Genomic DNA, 14714 nt, shown 5'->3' with positions numbered 1-14714 from the left:
AATCTGTCCAGAAGTGAATGTTAACATCCATTTTCATAGCGTTTGACACCATTTCCCAAAGCTGTGCAGACAGGAGTGCTCCACACAACTCTAATCGTGGTAGGGATTGAACCTTTAGAGGAGCAATTTTCGATTTCGAGGTAAGTAGATGAACGGTAACCGTGCCATCTTGTTCTTCGCTTCGCACGTAAACCGTGGCACCGTAAGCTACCATCGACGCATCAGAGAAACAGTGAAATTCTACTGATCGTGCCTTAGGTGGAATAACGCAACGTGAAACTTGAATCGTATTCAAAAGTGGAAGTTTTTCATGATAATTCCGCCACTCCTCACCCACCGTTTGCGGCAATCGTTCGTCCCAGTCCAATTTGCGATCCTTCTCATTTCCCAGTGTCCAGAGGCGCTGCATAAAGACCTTCGCAGTCGTGATCGTTGCACCTAGCAGCCCTAGTGGATCGAAGAGTCTGGCGACGATACTCAACACGTTTCGTTTCGTGAAATGCTGTCCCTCAACAAATGGTGGAATATTGAATTGAAATTTGAAGCAATCTGCATTGGGAAGCCATGTTAGTCCCAAAGTTTTGACTTCTGCATCTCGGTCCCAATCGATTCCTTCGACAGTAGGTAGTGCCAAATTCTCTTCAGGAATGTCCTTCAGCACTTCTGGACGATTAGACGCCCACTTCCTCAGTCGAAATCCTCCGCTTAGCAGCAAATCGTTGAATTGGCAACGTAGATCGATAGCAGACTCCACGTCGTCTGCTCCGGAAATTACATCGTCCATGTAGACATCCTCGTCAATGGCCTTCGCGGCCAATGGAAATCTTCCCCTTTCATCTTCAGCCAATTGTTTGAGAGTACGAGTAGCTAGGAATGGAGCTGACTTCGTACCATAGGTAACCGTGCTAAGTTCATAGGTTGCAATATCCTTATCCGGTCCAAACCAAAGAATACACTGTAGAGGTGTATCGTGTTCGTTGACCCAGATCTGTCGAAACATCTTTTCTACATCGGAAACCACCATAACCTGTCTGAACCGGCTCCGAAGAATGATCGATCTCAAATCCTGTTGTACTATAGGTCCAGCAAACAGCGCATCGTTTAGTGAGATGCCTGTAGACGTCTTGCAGGACGCATCAAACACCACCCTGACCTTAGTTGTGGTGCTTGACTCCTTTATAACAGGGTGATGCGGCAGATAAATTCGTTTGACTGCTTCATCGCTGCTCACCACCCTTCGCATATGGCCTAGTTCCAAATATTCGGCCATAAAATCGTAGTACTGCACTTGAAGATCCGGGTTTCTTGATAATCTCCGTTCCACGCTTAGGAGTCGTTTCTCTGCAATTTCCCTTGATTCTCCGAGCTGCTGCAAGATTTGCTCATCCTTGGGAAGAGTAACGGTGTAGCGACCATCTGCTTCCCTTCGAACTGTACGCCCAAACTGCTCCTCACAGCGCGTTTCCTCCGGCGAATAGCTATTGACGGCTCCCACTTCCTCGCAGGACCAAAACCGTGACAATAATTCCACCAAGTTATCCGAAATTGCAATGTTGCATGAGAATCGACCTTGAACTGTACCGTCCACCGGTGGGTAGATTTCACCGGATACAATCCATCCAAAAACTGAATCTGTGAGTGTGGGCAGGCCTTCACCCAGCGATATTTCCTTCCCCGACTGGAAGAAACTGAAGAACGCTTGAATTCCCAAAACGATGTCCACCCTTCTGGAACGGAAGAACTCTGGATCCGCTAGTTCAACTTCTTGTGGTAGATTCCACCCGTTGACCTTCACCGTAGCAGTAGGCAAACATGCTGTAACATTCGGCAGGATTAGAAATTCCATGGACCTTGAATACTCCGATGTTCGAGACTTGACTGTAGCTTCAATCTTTCGTGTAACTCTCGTATTTGTTTGCCCAACTCCTTGGATTGAAATGTCGACCTTCTTTCCAGAAACCTTCATCAACCTACTAAGACCTTCCGAAATAAAATTACATTCCGAACCAGAGTCTAGTAGGGCACGAGCGGGATAGCGTGATCCTTGATTGTCTTCCACAAGAACAATAGCAGTTGCAAGGAGAATCTGAGAAGACGACATGTTGGCCATATTAGATGACATTGTTCCCGATGAAGTCTGTAGATTTGAAACTGATGAAAATTGCGCTGCTCCTTCAGTCGAAATTTCAGCTTCAGTTGAACTGTGGTGTGAACTGCGTTCCTCGGATTTGAAGCACATTACGGTATGATGCCTAGCCTTGCACTTTCGACAATTGTACTTCGACGAACACTCCCTTGCGATGTGACCTCCTTTCAAACAGTTGCGGCAAAGAGAATGGCTTCGCAGAAAAGATTCCCTGTTGGACATCGGCAACTTCAGAAAGTTAGGGCAGATGTGTAATCCGTGGACCTCAGAACAGGACGGGCATTTTGAACTATTGGACTGTATCGCATTGTGACTAGCTCTTTGAAAGAATGGTTTACGCTTATTCTGTGACGTAGAGTCATTTCTCGTTTCTGTTTTCATCGGCAATGATTCCAGAATTTGAATTCGTCGTTGAAGAAAATCAAGAAGATCCTTGACAGTGTCCTTGTCTTTAGCAGACGCATATTCCTCCCAACCACGTCGAGTTGTAGGATCCAATCTACAACTGAGAAGTTCCACCAACAATAAATCCTTATATTCAACCGCCTCAACTACTTGATCCAAGTTTTGGACAGCTCTATCGAATCCTTCCACTAATCGTTGTAGCTCACCAACAGATTCCTTGGCCAGAGAGGGTAGTTTTTAGCAACGCCTGCACTTGCCTTTTTCTCAAAAGTTTGCTATTATTGTATCGTTTAAGCAACGTATCCCAGGCAATTTGGTAATTGGCCGCTGTGATCTTTAGAGGATCTAGTAGTGCCTTGGCCTCTCCTTCAAGACAACCCTTAAGGTAGTGAAATTTCTCAACAGGTGGTAAATCTGCCTTGTGGTGAATCAAGGAAGTGTAAATGTCCCTGAAGCTCAGCCACTCATCAATGTTCCCATCGAAACACTGTAGTTTTATTTGCGGCAGACGAACATGGTCCACCGCACCATGTAGAAAACTTTCATCTCCTCGATTGGTTGGAATTTGAGGATTAACACCGCTTAACTCGTTCACCTTGTCCAATAAGAACGACTTCACATCGTAAAAACTAGCTTCGAAGTCAGATTGCTCCTTTAGGAAACTATCGCCCTCCTCAAATTCCTCTTGTGCTTGAATATCCCAACAAGTCTCGTTGATAGACTGCCACAACTCATCGAGACGTGAAATTCGAACATTGATCGGACTGACCGTTACATCTTGCTTCATCTCACTCACAAATCGTCGAATATTGCTGAACGTGGCGCGAAGTCCTCTTAATCTCGCCTTCAAAGTTTTCAAGTCCTTGGATGCCATCGTGGAGTCTCGCAGAAGTTGGATTCCAAAAAGCGAAAGGAAACGTGGATGTAGTTTCAAAAAATGTCTTGCTTCGGCTGAACATATACTGTTCACCTCACCTGTGAGAGAAAGCAGTATCACTCCCGAAGCCGATCAAGTCCAATATTGAAACCAGCGATAGCCTTTCACGTGTATGCGTAATGTAGTAACGCCAAACTCCAAATCGATCCAGTGACAACAAAAAAAAGGCAGAAAAGGGCGGATGTAGTATGCAAAAAATGTCAACTTCGGTTGTACATATACTGTAAAGCTCACCTAGAGAATTACAGATTACGCCAACAGCCAGATTCGCACGTCACATTCGCATTCGATTACAGCAGCACATTTAAATTCGTCTCGATCAAGCAATCCAGTGCATCAGAGGAGAAAAAACCAATGTAGTATCAAGGGGGGGCCTGCCACGGCAGGACATATACTCTTAGTCTCACCTGGGGGGGAAGCTTCCGGTTCACAGGCGCCCCGACGATCATTTGCCGGTGCAACAACGCGATCTACTCAACTAGTCCCCGGCGGTGGACTTAGCCTACTCCGAAGCTGGCCGGGCAGATGCCGAGGTCGGTCCTGCGATTCCGGTGGAGGGAAACTTCCGGTTCACAGGCGCCCCGACTACCATTTGCCGGTGCTATTTCGCGAATTACTCAGCTGGACCCCGGCGGTGGACTCAGCCTACTCCGACTCGACGTTGGTCGGCCAAGTGCCAGGGTCGGTTCTGCAATTCCGGTTGGAGGATGGCTTCCGGTTTGCAGGCGCCCCGACGACTATTAACCGATACTACGCTACGCCCGCTCTACTCGGTCTAGTCCCCGACGGAGGATCTAGCCTACTCCGATCGCGACCCGGAGCTCTCTGGTCTTCACGCCATCTCCTTTGCAGCAACGACATAATCGCCGTTATTCCCCTGTTCACCGCATTCCAGGTGCTTTCGTGCTGGCACATGTTCTGCACGATGTTGTCCGGATTTAGAACGCTTGCGGTTTCTGGCATCATCTCGCTTCGTATATCCCTGAATCGAGGGCAGTCGAATATAACGTGCTCCGGTGTCTCCTCGATATTTGGACAGGCCGGACAATGTGGAGATCCTGCGTGTCCGAATCTGTGCAGATATTTCCGGAAGCATCCATGGCCTGACAGAAACTGGGTCAGGAAGAAGTTAACTTCTCCATGTTTTCTGGTCGTCCACACCGACACGTTAGGAATGAGCCTGTGGGTCCACCTTCCTTTCTCCGAGTTATCCCACTCCTGCTGCCACCTGGCCATTGTGTCCAACCTAATGGTATTCCTCACATTCCGTGTGTCCCTTTGCTGGTAACATGCGATGTCTTCAGCCAGAGTGATGCAGATGGGGATCATTCCGGCGATAACGCACACTGCCTCCGATGATAGAGTGCGGTAGGCACTCGCAACCCGTATAGCCATGAGCCGGAACGTACCTGCCAGCTTATCTCGGTTACGTTTGGTTCCCAACGCTGCAGCCCAAGCCGGGACTCCATACCTCAGTATAGACGATGATACGGTCGCTAGAAGACGCCTCGTGCTGCTTCTTGGTCCTCCAATGTTGGGCATGATCCTGGCTACGGTGTTAGCAGCTTTCGCTGCCTTTTCGCAGGCATAGTCTACGTGGCTGTTGAAGTTTAGCCTGTCGTCGACCATTACTCCGAGATGCTTTAGAGAGCGCTTCGATGGGATTGCGTGCCCTCCGACGTTGATTTCCAACTGCTGTACCGCCTTGCAGTTGCTGACCAGCACCACCTCCGTTTTATGATGAGCCAACTGCAGCTTGACTCCAGTCATCCACGATTCGATGGTGTCTAGCGATTCCGCCGTCAGCATCTCCACCTCCTCCGCAATCTCACCAGTTATCGCAAGAACGACGTCGTCTGCGAACCCGACGATCTCGACTCCATTCGGCAGTGACAAGGTTAGCACTCCATCGTACATCATGTTCCACAATGTTGGACCAAGTATGGATCCTTGTGGAACTCCCGCCGTGACTTCAATTGACATCCGTCCCTGGTTTGTGTCGTAGACCAGTACCCGGTTCTGGAAGTAACTTTGCAGAACTTTACACAGATATCCGGGAACCCGCATTCTGTGTAGGGCTGCGGCAATAGCCTCCCAACTGGCACTGTTGAACGCGTTCTTGACGTCTATTGTTACCACTGCGCAGTATCGATTGCCTCTCCTCTTCTGCTTGGCTGCTTTCTCCGCGCACGCGATGACTGCCCGAACAGCATCCACCGTCGAAGTCTTTTTACGGAATCCGAACTGCCTTTTCGACAACCCGTTCTCGCCTTCCGTGTAGATCGTCAGCCTGCCGAGGATGACCTTCTCCAAAAGTTTGCCAAGAGTATCCAGCAAGCATATTGGTCTATATGAAGCAGGATCTCCTGGCGGTTTTCCCGGTTTTGACAGTAACACCAGCTTCTGCACCTTCCATCTGTCTGGGAAGCAGCCTTCCGCTAGACACTTCTGCAACGCTGTCCTGAATATGTCTGGGAACGCCAAGATTGCTGCCCTTAGCGCAACATTAGGGATACCATCTGGTCCGGGAGCTTTGTTCAGCTTCAATCCTTTCGCAACCGTTATCAGCTCGGCGTTAGACACTTGTATACCGGCATTTTCCTCATCTACGTCAGCGTACGGTGTGGGCGGCCACGCTGTTGGAGCATGCGTAGGAAAGAGACCGTTCACTATCGCCTTCAGTTTGTCGGGACACATTTCAGCTGGGGTAACTGGGCCCTTGATCTTCGCCATCACTACTCGATAGGCGTTGCCCCAGGGATTTGCGTCAGCTTCCCGGCACAACTCCTTGTAGCAGTTCGTTTTACTCGTCGATATTTCCCGTTTGAAGGCGGCTCTGGCCAGTCGGTAGGTCACTTTACGCTCTTCCATGCTGGCTTCGGATCTAGCTCTCTGCACGCGTCTTCTGGCTCTTAAGCAGGCTGCGCGAAGGGTGCTGAGTCTGTCGTTCCACCAGTATGCAGGACGCCGTTGATTTCTTGGCTCCAATTTTCTCGGCATAGTTGCGTCACACGCTCTCGCCAACGCTTCTGTCAGCTCTCCTGCATCCATGTTTGGAGCGTCGCTTACTGCTCGGAGTGCTTCGACGAAAAGATCCTTATCGAAATGCTTCGTCTTCCACCTTCGTTCTCCATTCCTCCTCTGCCATACTGCACAACTTCTCTGGCCAACGCAGTAGTGGATCGCTTGATGGTCACTGTGGGTGTATTCTTCGCTAACTCTCCAGTTCATATTGGTGACCAGTGACGGGCTGCAGAAGGTCACGTCGATGATGGACTCCCTACCGTCTTTGCGAAATGTGCTTGCGAGACCGTCGTTGCACAGCCTTACATCCAGCTTCGCTAGAGCTTCCAGCAAACTGTATCCTCTCGCGTTGGTCAGTCTGCTACCCCACTCCACGGCCCAAGCATTGAAGTCTCCTGCTATTATTACCGGCGTTCGACCGATCAGCTTGTCGGTTAGCACATCCAACATCTGGGTGTACTGCTCCAGTGTCCATCTCGGGGGGGCGTAACAGCTACACACGAAGATTCCGTTAATTTTAACGATCACGAAGCCCTCGTATGAGCGTTCGACAACTTCTTGGATAGGGAATCGGCCCATTACTTGAATCGCCGTCGTCTCTGCTCTGTCTGCTACCCAATTGCCGTTATCGGGAGGAACCCGATATGGTTCTGCAATGATCGCAATGTCGCACTTTGTTTCTGTTGTCGACTGCCACAACAGTTGTTGTGCGGCGTCGCAATGATTGAGGTTCACCTGCGTTATCTCCATCATCATTACTGCCCTGCCTTCGCCTTCTGATATTTGGGGCACTTGAAGCCACCCGTCGCATGGGCGTTACCTTCCTCCACCTTACACAGCATGCACCTAGGTGACTTCAGGCAGTCCCTGCCAACGTGACCTTTTTCACCACATTTCCTGCAGTGTTCGGACCTGTCCGGGCCTTTGCAGTTTATTGCCCGGTGGCCGAAATCCATGCATTTGAAGCATCTCTCCACCGGATTTGTCTCCCGAGGGATCAGTTTCAGCGGGCAAACCGACCATCCCACCTTGATCTTACTAGCCTCGACGAGTTTTTTGGCTGCTGCGACTGGTAATCGGATCGTCGCTATTTGCATACCTCCGTAAGCTCTCCTCAGCCGGATGGACTGCGGTGCTTCTTCCAGGTTGCATTGAGATAACAGTGCACCCCTTACGTCGTCTTCTGTTGTGATTTCGTCCAGTTCTCTACATTCGATCACTGCCTCCTGGGATAAGGCTCTCACGCTTGCCTCGTTGCCCAGCGACTTCGCGACGAGCTCTCGGCAGGCCGAACTCTTGATCGACGGATCTTTTTTAAGCTCAAAGAGCATGTCACCTTTCTGGGTGCGCCTGGTTCTCACCACGTTTTCACCCAGCTCCTATAGTCTCACCTGGAGAACTAAAGATGGCGCCAAAGGTACCTCAAAGCTTCGACCAGTGAAGCATTTGAGTATAGGGCTTGCGTCCGTAAGAAATTTGAGCCAAATTCCGTCGAAAAGGGTAAAATTTATTGTTGTGGAGCATCAACATAAACCAGCTTCGGCTGGGCATATATCTAAAGTAAGTTTACCTGACAGACAGGACTATGCAGCGTTGCCCAAGCTCGAATGGTGTCGTCGATGTCCTCTAGCTTCCTTCGATCCCGTTTAGCGGTCGTTCACCAGATCGTGGCCACATTCACCATAAGTCCCCATCGATCGATCAGTTCGCTCGCACATCGATTAGCACACCGGCGGTTGTTTGAAGTTCGTCCAAGGGGGAATAGAAACCAGATCGAAATGGTGGTGTTAGAAAACTGAAAGTGGGCTTCGGCCAGACATATACTTGTTCTAACCTACCTGACCGGTGGTAGAACAGCACTAAGGCCGTCTACGTAGTCCTGAAGATCCTCGAAATCCTCGAAAGGCGTCCAAATTCGATGAAGGTTTGCTTGAGACTAGCAACACCACCAGCCTATCGATCCTAATCGGTTGTCCTCCAGAAGCTCGAAATGGCACGGCAGACCAATGGGGCAATGTCTTGCAGTTGAATCAGCCAGTCGTAATGGCGATGATCGTATTCACCGTGTCCTGCGATGGCGCATATCCTTTATGTTGCATAAAGATGTTCTCTGATGGCGAAGATCCTTTCAGGTGGAAATAATGGGCTTTGATGATGGCGCGCGCTCTTTCAGCTTGTAAAGGCTTCCTCGGGCCTTGAGCGATGGCGGAATTAGCTTCCAGATCCCAACCAACGATTCACCGGTCGATAGAATCCGGCTCGAAGGACCAGTTTATGTCGGGAACCGTCCGACCGAAAGAGTAGTTCGATCTCCACTTGACCTTGCCAGAAACGTACCTCCTTTCCTTGAGCGAATTTGATTTCCTTGGATCCTTCCTTATCCTCGATCCTTATACTCCAGTCATCCTTGGACCTTCCTTCCTCGCATGCAGATGATAACGCCACAACAGTTTCACAAAAACACTTTATTATAAGGAACTACAACTTTAATAACTAGACACTAATTTATTTCGTAAAACTAAACATTGAACAGATTAAAACGGGCAAGGGTTCGCCCCTTGCGACTGATCGCGACGACGTACTGATGGTAACTAACTGTCTTGATCATCCTCTGGCTCTTCTCTCGATCTCTCCGCTACGTTCTGTCCAGTCCAATGCTCATATGGGTATGGGTAATCTGAGTGACCGCTTGAGTGACCGATACGGATCTCGCCTTGTCCGACAGATTCCCTTGCTTGGCTGCGTTAGTTCAGGGCAGATACCTTGTTCGTCAACATTGCATCTAACCAAACTGCACAGGAAGCAATCTTATTCAGTAAATTTAATATTCGCCAATGGTCAGAGAATAGTTACTATGACGGCATGGGAATTGTTATTTGCATGACCACCTCGGTCCATACTCAAGCTTTGGAGGAGGATCCAGTGGAATTATCAACCAGCAGACAATCGAAGATTCAATCATCACCATTCCAATCGAACAGAAGAACAACCAGTTGCCAAGCATCATGCCAATCAGTTACAACTACTTATTCATTCAAGTCGTTCAAGTTCTCCATTCATCTTGAACAACCAGTCAGTTGAACTTCGGTTCAAATTTCAGTCGTTTGTTAAACGGATTCAGTGTGTGACTGTATCATACTCCAAGTAAATCATCTGTTGCTGTAGTCTACTATCATATATCACCTGTTTCATCTTGAACAGCACAGGCGATAAGTCCAAATGTCAACTAGAACGAAGGAATCAAGTAGCCAAGTCAAGTCATCTATAGGTCTACAACCCGTCTACCATTCAAAAATCTTCGAGGATTAGTGAGCAGCAGTATCATCGCTTTGGTATTATGATAACAGTTAAAGGTAATTATTTGTTATTCCAGATTTTCAGTAGCTTAGTAAGCATTTAATGTTAGGTCAATCTTTAAAGCTTAATTGAATTAATTTGGTAATGAACTTTTTGAAAGCCTTAAGAGGTATCGTCTTTGAAGGAGGGCGGTATGTTCACGCAATTTTCCATCATTTATTACGGATTACGCAGAACTGTCTGTCGTCAAAGTGCATCCTGTATTGTATACACGGATTGCGATGTTTTATACATACATACACTGATTTAATACATTTATATCGTACATTGAACTGAGAAAGCATTGTTGCATAAATTGAATAGTTTTCTATAGTACAATAAGCTTGAGATGATATATAAGAAGCCTAATAATCAGTTGACGGAAGTTAGTTTTGTATCGAATTGCATTCCATCATTATCCATAAACCTCAGTTAGTTAAAATAGTATCATTTGCCTGTACGAACATTACTGTTAGAACCGTAATATATCCTGTATTACTGTGATGTGAAGTGGAATTAATAAACAGTTGATCATGTGTCGAGAACTATCAAAGTGTTATGTTCAGTTCCATTACCATATTGACTTGCATCTCTGCCCACTGCGCTCGACACATCGTTTTACCTTTGGTTGTATGTGCGAAAAGCGAAGATCTCTGCGTATGGGTATTGATGTGTGTTAAACTGCTCGAAATTCATACTCACCACGAGAGATACAGTGGGGAACAGTGGAAAGCGAATGACAGTTCTCGCATCATTGTCATTCATTCGTCAGACAGTTTCAGTGTGAAAAGACGCGTCATTAGCAGTGTCCGTACAGATTTTTCTTTGCCGCGATTGCATTCTATACCATTTCCGAAATGTCCGCCGAGTTCCTCGTGGAAAAAGTGATTAAGGCCGTAGATGGCATCAAACGTACCGCGATTTCCATGGGAACGAGTGATTTTCTGTTGGACGATGAGATTGCTTTACTGAAGGCAAGCAAAGAGATCGTCAAACGCTTGCGCGATCAAGCGCAATCTTCTGAAGAGTTTCTCGCATTGTCGCTATCGGATCAAGCGACCACGATGGCGACGGTCAATGGCGTTCTCATCGACCTTGCGATGAAGGTCATTCGCAACGAAAGGGCCAAAAAGCACAAAATCAGTAGTGAAACCGTGCAGTCAAGCCAAACAGCACCGGAATCAGCAACAACGATCGGTCGGCAGTCAACGTCGCAGCAGTTAGGCAACAAAATCATTCCTCCAGTATGCTATCTCTGCAACAAGCGGCACTTTTTGTACTACTGCCGATAGTTCATGAGGATGCGAGTAGGCAACCGCCTCTCCTACATCAGGGAGCATCGTTTGTGTGTGAATTGCTTCAATTTTCGCCACCCAACCTCAAAATTTCCGAAGCCACCAAGGTGCCTCTACTGCAAATCGAAACACCATTCGGAGCTACATGGAGCATTCGTAAAGATGCAGTAGAGATCACAACCAATCATTTTAATCAGTTACATGAAATGTGAAGCACCGAAGTGCATATTTTCTTTGACAGTTTCTATTATACTGTTGAATTCAAATTAAATGAACTACATTGAAACTGTGTGTATTCATCTTCTGCGCAAATCTGTCCATGCAAAAGCTTCATCTTAAATGTTATTCATCGTCAGCTCTGATTGCTGATTAGTTGGGATATTATCGTCGTAAGTTGCATCTAACCAAACTGCACAGGAAGCAATCTTATTCAGTAAATTTAATATTCGCCAATGGTCAGAGAATAGTTACTATGACGGCATGGGAATTGTTATTTGCATGACCACCTCGGTCCATACTCAAGCTTTGGAAGAGGATCCAGTGGAATTATCAACCAGCAGACAATCGAAGATTCAATCATCACCATTCCAATCGAACAGAAGAACAACCAGTTGCCAAGCATCATGCCAATCAGTTACAACTACTTATTCATTCAAGTCGTTCAAGTTCTCCATTCATCTTGAACAACCAGTCAGTTGAACTTCGGTTCAAATTTCAGTCGTTTGTTAAACGGATTCAGTGTGTGACTGTATCATACTCCAAGTAAATCATCTGTTGCTGTAGTCTACTATCATATATCACCTGTTTCATCTTGAACAGCACAGGCGATAAGTCCAAATGTCAACTAGAACGAAGGAATCAAGTAGCCAAGTCAAGTCATCTATAGGTCTACAACCCGTCTACCATTCAAAAATCTTCGAGGATTAGTGAGCAGCAGTATCATCGCTTTGGTATTATGATAACAGTTAAAGGTAATTATTTGTTATTCCAGATTTTCAGTAGCTTAGTAAGCATTTAATGTTAGGTCAATCTTTAAAGCTTAATTGAATTAATTTGGTAATGAACTTTTTGAAAGCCTTAAGAGGTATCGTCTTTGAAGGAGGGCGGTATGTTCACGCAATTTTCCATCATTTATTACGGATTACGCAGAACTGTCTGTCGTCAAAGTGCATCCTGTATTGTATACACGGATTGCGATGTTTTATACATACATACACTGATTTAATACATTTATATCGTACATTGAACTGAGAAAGCATTGTTGCATAAATTGAATAGTTTTCTGTAGTACAATAAGCTTGAGATGATATATAAGAAGCCTAATAATCAGTTGACGGAAGTTAGTTTTGTATCGAATTGCATTCCATCATTATCCATAAACCTCAGTTAGTTAAAATAGTATCATTTGCCTGTACGAACATTACTGTTAGAACCGTAATATATCCTGTATTACTGTGATGTGAAGTGGAATTAATAAACAGTTGATCATGTGTCGAGAACTATCAAAGTGTTATGTTCAGTTCCATACCGAATAACTCTGGCACTTAGAACCCCATCGCCCTTATGTGCGCTACAATGGTCTAATCACTTATCAAAGTGAATCCTTTGACCCAACGATCCTCCCCATTAACAACATCCTTCCCAGTAACCTTTGTGGAGATGCAGAGGCAAACACGGTCTCCAAATAGCAAAGGTTACACACTAACATTCCTTCCCCCAATCCCACCTGACTGCAAGGACGTGGCCGTCGCCGTTATTGACCCTGTATAAATAGAGGCACTGAATTATGCACACTGAAGAAGATTATGGCCAATCCCAGCCGAACTTCTAGTTGATTCTTTGTGCATTTTCACTGACTTCGGTCAATCACGGAATAGCAACCATTGATATGTGTAGTCAGTCTAAGCTAAGCTAAGCTAAGCTATTTCTTCATAGCAGCATTAATATAAATTAAATTTCCATCAAAAAGGATTGAATCTCGATAGATTTTTGATTGCATCATAAAGATAGTAAGAAAGATATTGGTGATTAAATTTTTGAACATTTTTTAAATTTGAACTGCCTAAACGTACAATCATATGCCTGTACTCCAAAGATTTGTTGGAAGACCTAAAGTTGTATAACTTAAGTTGGATTAACAAAAACAATGCTTCACAACACCAAAAGCAAAGTTTATTGGAATTATTATGTTAAAGGTATCGGGTGTTTTATCCTCATTTTTTTCTGAGCTACGTATATAAGTTGTATTTTGGTAAGATTTGTTAATGAAGCACGCCCACTATACGTTGGGAATGCTTGTGTCAGAGATAACAAGCTTGTTTCATCCTTTTAGCCTTTCACCGCTCTTTCCTCTTTAGACTCTTAGTGAGGAATGAGACGGTTTCATTGTTTCATCTTCGGCTTGGAGCGTTTGCTCTAATTCTTGGTAGCAGGGCATAAGAATTTTAGATATAATGACCAACGGCAAAAATTGCCGCTTTGTAATGCTCACCGTTCGAGCAGCCACCAGAGAAAGCCTCCTAACTCGATTAATACCTTGATCCTTGTGAAGTGGAATGAAAAGCATATTGTTTGTGAACTGAAACAATGGAGTGATACTGTTTTGGATCCGCTGCACATTTTAATCATTCTGTTCTCAAGGATGCATGTACATTTTGCCGCTATTCGCAGAAAAGCAAAGTTGGAAATCCCAAATCCTTTGGCAGGTGTGCGCTCTAATTTGAGATAATTAATTTGAATATTTAATGAAGCTGCTGTTGGTTTCACTAATCAAATGGAATTTACTTAATCTTCTTGTAATTCGGTGCGGCTGACGTTCGATGGTGAGAGCAGGATGTTTCGATAGGAATGGGGATGTTTCCTTGTTTTCAATTAGTGCGAGCCGGAAGATCGATTTGAGAAAATCTGTGATGAAAACTTTTGTTCGAAGTTTGTTCTGGAGCTTTTCGAGTAATCTAGTTTCATGTTTGCTGTGAATGTATAGACTCTTATGAATTGTGGATCCTAAAGTTTAAACGATAATCTCAAGGAAGCCATTTTCAATTTATGTTTCGGTGGGTTCGCCTAATGGGGTTTCGTTTCCATAACAGTTTGATAACGTTATAGATATCAAAAGCATGAGTTTTCCAATAAGAAAAAAAAACATCTCTGCCGCAATCTAACATTTAGTTTATTGGCTGCCTGTTGAATCATATGCACTCAAAACCATTTATATGTATGACTCTCATCGAAAGTTATGTTTCATTACATTTGGGTTTACTCGCCACATTGCAAAAAAGAAAGTAATATCTAACACCTTCATTTACAGAATTACAAAGCCTACCATAAAAAGCATAGCTGGATGGGAGAAGGAGGGGCGTTTCAGGGATTTTTACAGAAATTCTTACAGGCATTCCTACTAGCATGCTTCCAGAACCTTCACTCCAGTAAGCTTTTTCCAGCACTTGAAGAATCTTTCAGGAACTTCCTATCACATTTTTGGAGCATTTTATCTGTCGTTTTAATGTAAAACATTGCCAAATGTGCATTTATTAAAAAATCTTAAGTTTTTGAACTAAAAAAATCCTTGATT

The sequence above is a fragment of the Aedes aegypti genome, chromosome 1 (genome assembly GCF_002204515.2).
Source record: "Aedes aegypti strain LVP_AGWG chromosome 1, AaegL5.0 Primary Assembly, whole genome shotgun sequence".
NCBI classification, from domain to species: domain Eukaryota; kingdom Metazoa; phylum Arthropoda; class Insecta; order Diptera; family Culicidae; genus Aedes; species Aedes aegypti.
This window is presented reverse-complemented; position numbering follows the sequence as displayed.